The sequence below is a fragment of the Aegilops tauschii genome, unplaced genomic scaffold (assembly GCF_002575655.3).
Source record: "Aegilops tauschii subsp. strangulata cultivar AL8/78 unplaced genomic scaffold, Aet v6.0 ptg001028l_obj, whole genome shotgun sequence".
Lineage (NCBI taxonomy): Eukaryota > Viridiplantae > Streptophyta > Magnoliopsida > Poales > Poaceae > Aegilops > Aegilops tauschii.
The window spans coordinates 1-5,000 of NW_027333241.1; positions in this window are offsets into that span (position 1 = coordinate 1).

A 5,000-nucleotide genomic window follows, 5' to 3' on the forward strand; every position below is an offset into this window, starting at 1 on the left:
ATGTAGAAATCTTTTTCATTATCATAGTGGATCTTCGAAAAAACGGACTTTGTATCGACTAAAGTATATACTTCGACTTTCATGCGCTAGAACTTTAGCTCGGAAACATAAAAGCACGGTACGAACTTTTATGCAACGATTGGGTTCGGCATTTTTAGAAGAATTTTTTATGGAAGAAGAGCAAGTTTTTTCTTTGATGTTCACCAAAACAACTCTTTTTTCTTTCTGTGGATCACACACTGAGCGTATTTGGTATTTGGATATTATACGTATCAATGACCTGGTCAACCCTCTTAATTAATCATTAGACGAAATTAAGAAACAGGAAAGGGTTGATAAATGATCAAGAAAAAACTTTTCTATTTTTCATTCTGAAATGTTCTTTTTATTATAATAAAGAGTAGGTGAATCAAGTTACTAATTAAAAAAATTAGTAGAACTTCCTCTTTGGAATAGAAATTGGCTATTTCTACATAGGGAAAGTCGTGTGCAATGAAAAATGCAAGCACGATTTGGGGAGGGATTTTTCTCTATTGTAACAAGGAAGAATTATCTACTCCATCCGACTAGTTCCGGGTTCGAGTCCCGGGCAACCCATATAGAAAAGACTCATCAAAGTTAAAAACTTTGACTCACTTCATTTACAAATACAAAATTATTGGTTTGGTTAATTTAGTTATATGGATAGCTAATCTTTGGGCTGACTTGGTTGACATTGGTATATAGTCTATGTTATACTGTTAAATAACAAGCCTTCTATTATCTATATTCTAGTTAATACGTGTGCTTGGGAGTCCTTGCAATTTGAATAAACCAAGATCTTACCATGACTGCAATTTTAGAGAGACGCGAAAGTACAAGCCTGTGGGGTCGCTTCTGCAACTGGATAACTAGCACTGAAAATCGTCTTTACATCGGATGGTTCGGTGTTTTGATGATCCCTACCTTATTGACCGCAACTTCTGTATTTATTATCGCCTTCATCGCTGCCCCTCCAGTAGATATTGATGGTATTCGTGAGCCTGTTTCTGGTTCTTTACTTTATGGAAACAATATTATCTCTGGTGCTATTATCCCTACTTCTGCGGCGATCGGATTGCACTTTTACCCAATTTGGGAAGCTGCATCTGTTGATGAGTGGTTATACAATGGTGGTCCTTATGAGCTAATTGTTCTACACTTCTTACTTGGTGTAGCTTGTTATATGGGTCGTGAGTGGGAACTTAGTTTCCGTCTGGGTATGCGTCCTTGGATTGCTGTTGCATATTCAGCTCCTGTTGCAGCTGCTACTGCTGTTTTCTTGATTTACCCTATTGGTCAAGGAAGCTTTTCTGATGGTATGCCTTTAGGAATCTCTGGTACTTTCAACTTTATGATTGTATTCCAGGCAGAGCACAACATCCTTATGCATCCATTCCACATGTTAGGTGTAGCTGGTGTATTCGGCGGTTCCCTATTCAGTGCTATGCATGGTTCCTTGGTAACCTCTAGTTTGATCAGGGAAACTACTGAAAATGAATCTGCTAATGAGGGTTACAAATTTGGTCAAGAGGAAGAAACTTATAATATTGTGGCTGCTCATGGTTATTTTGGCCGATTAATCTTCCAATATGCTAGTTTCAACAACTCTCGTTCTTTACACTTCTTCTTGGCTGCTTGGCCTGTAGTAGGAATCTGGTTCACTGCTTTAGGTATTAGTACTATGGCTTTCAACCTAAATGGTTTCAATTTCAACCAATCTGTAGTTGATAGTCAAGGTCGCGTTATTAATACTTGGGCTGATATCATCAACCGTGCTAACCTTGGTATGGAAGTAATGCACGAACGTAATGCTCACAACTTCCCTCTAGACTTAGCTGCTGTTGAAGTTCCATCTATTAATGGATAAGGTTTTTCTGCTAACATATAAGAATTTTTGAAGAAAGAAAAGACAGAAATACCCAATATCTTGTTCTAGCAAGATATTGGGTATTTCTGTCTTTATTTTGAATCTTTTTTTTCTTCTTAATCTTTCTATTCAGAATTCAGTTAACGACGAGATTTAGTATCCTTTCTTGCATTTTCATAACTCGTGAAATGCCGAGTAGGCACGAATTCCCCAATTTGCGACCTACCATAGGATTTGTTATGTAAATAGGTATAATGTTCCTTTCCATTATGAATCGCGATTGTATGGCCAACCATTGTGGGTAGAATGCTAGATGCCCGGGACCACGTTACTATTGTTTCTTTCTCCTCCTTCATATTGACCTTTTCTATCTTTGCCAATAAATGATGAGCTACAAAAGGATTCGTTTTTTTTTCGTGTCACAGCTGATTACTCCTTTTTTCCTTTTTAAAGAGTGGCATTCTATGTCCAATATCTCGATCGAAGTACGGAGGTCAGAATAAATAGAATAATGATCAATGGAAAAAAGCAAAAAATCCTTTAGCTGGATAAGGGGCGGATGTAGCCAAGTGGATCAAGGCAGTGGATTGTGAATCCACCATGCGCGGGTTCAATTCCCGTCGTTCGCCCATCGCATTATTGCAAATTCCAAAAATGCAATTTTCCATATTCCTAGTTACGTATTTACTTACGGCGACGAAGAATAAAACTATCGCTATATTTTTCCTTTTCCTAGTTCTTCTTCCAAGCGCAGGATAACCCCAAGGGTTGTGGGTTTTTTTCTACCAATGGGAGCTTTCCCTTCACCGCCCCCATGGGGGTGGTCCACAGGGTTCATAACTACCCCTCTTACTACGGGGCGTTTACCTAGCCAACACTTAGATCCGGCTCTACCCAAACTTTTTTGGTTCACCCCAACATTACCCACTTGTCCGACTGTTGCTAAGCAGTTTTGGGATACTAAACGGACCTCCCCAGATGGTAATCTTAAAGTGGCCGATTTACCCTCTTTTGCAATGAGTTTCGCTACAGCACCTGCTGCTCTAGCTAATTGCCCACCCCTTCCACGTGTGATTTCTATGTTATGCATGGCCGTGCCTAAGGGCATATCGGTTGAAGTAGATTCTTCTTTTCTCTCAAAAAACCCCTTCCCAAACTGTACAAGCTTCTTCCAAAGCATACGGCTTTCTAGATGTATATGACGATCTCTAGACAGATGGATCTTATATGAATCATATGATGAAGTACCACATGAGTGGATATATAGGAAAGGAATCCAAATCTGCCGAATCGCTCATGTTATGATCTTCTACATCCTAGGTCTCTGCGTTCCGTCATCTGGCTTATGTTCTTCATGTAGCATTCAGATCGAATGACTCTATGAAATTACGTCGATACTTCCACATATTATGGGTAACGTAGGAGACATCCCTATTTTCCCCCGGGGGTCTTAATTACCACTGCTTAGCTTTCAATTTGCCTCTGACCATCAAATTAAATGTGAATAACCCGTCCTCCTCTCTTTGAAACAAGGGGCGCTTCCGGTTCTGTGCGTGCTTCAAACAATTTTGTCTTCTCCATATTACCATATCTCTAGAGCCAATAATTTTCTATGAGGAACTACTGAACTCAATCACTTGCTGCCGTTACTCAACAGTTTTCTGTTGAGGTCTATCCCGTAGAGGTAGTCAAATTGGATCAGTGATCGATTTCTAGGTTTCGTCGTAAACCTAATTGGTTACTTCCAATTACGTAAATCAATAGTTCAAACCGCACTCAAAGGTAGGGCATTTCCCATTGATATAGGAACTTTTGTACCAGAAACAATAGTATCTCCAATTATAGCCCCTCTGGGATGTAAAATATATCTCTTCTCACCATCCCCATAGTGTATGAGACAAATGTATGCATTTCGATTAGGGTCGTATTCTATGGTTACGATTCTACCAGATATGTCTTTTTGATTCCGTCGAAAATCTATTTTACGGTATAGGCGCTTATGACCTCCCCCTCTATGCCTTGCGGTAATGATTCCTCTGGAATTACGACCTTTACCACAACGGTGCCGTCCATGGATCAAATTATTTCGTGGATTGGATTTCACTTGCCTGTCTACGGTTCCCTTGCGTGTGCTCGGGATAGGTGTTTTGTATAAATGTTTCGCCGTATTATTAAGTATTCTCCTTTAGTTTTTTTCTCTATCTAGAAGTGGAATAGAATAACCCGGTTGAAGGGTAATGATCATACGTCTGTAATGCATTGTATGGCCCAGAATAGGTCCTATTCTTCTACCTTTTCCAGGTAGTCGATGGCTATTCACAGCTACCACCTTAACACCAAAGAAGAGTTCGACCCAATGCTTTATTTCTGTCTTAGTGAATCCCGATTCGACATTAAAAGTATATTGATTCTTTCCCAATAAACGAAGACTTTTTTCTGTAAATACTGCGTATTTGATTCCATCCATAAATCGACTTTCCCTCCTATGCTCTGAGTTCCAGTATCGATAAGAATTCGAGTTCTTATTGTTCTTATGTTATGGTATGAATATACCATACCAATTCGTTATGTATGGATGATGGATGAGATTCCATGGATAGAGAGCCAGTTCCAATAGACTTATGGAATGTTCCCGTTCGTGTGCATCCAGCAGGAATTGAACCCGCAAATTTACCAATTATGAGTTGGGCGCTTTAACCATTCAGCCATGGATGCTTAACAGGGATCATCGTACATCGTAAATAACCAATTTTCATATAGAAAGACATATCATAGAAAAATGAAATCGAAAATATTCCGAGATGGCAAATATTCGGAGATGACTATGAAAACACCTCTCTGGATCCTCGAATTGAAAGAGAGATTGAGAGGGATCAAGAATCCTAATTCTCGCTATTTGGAATGGATCCAATTCTATTGAGTCTGACTCATAGTGATCATTTCTCTTTAGCAAAGAATGACCTTGGTTATCAAAGGATTGAACAACCGGGATCCATTTACTTATGATACCTAGTTGGCATTGATAACAAGGATCTAATGAATTATGAGTTTAATAGATCCTCTTTAGCAGAAAGACGTATATTCCTTGCTCATTATCAGACAATCACTTATT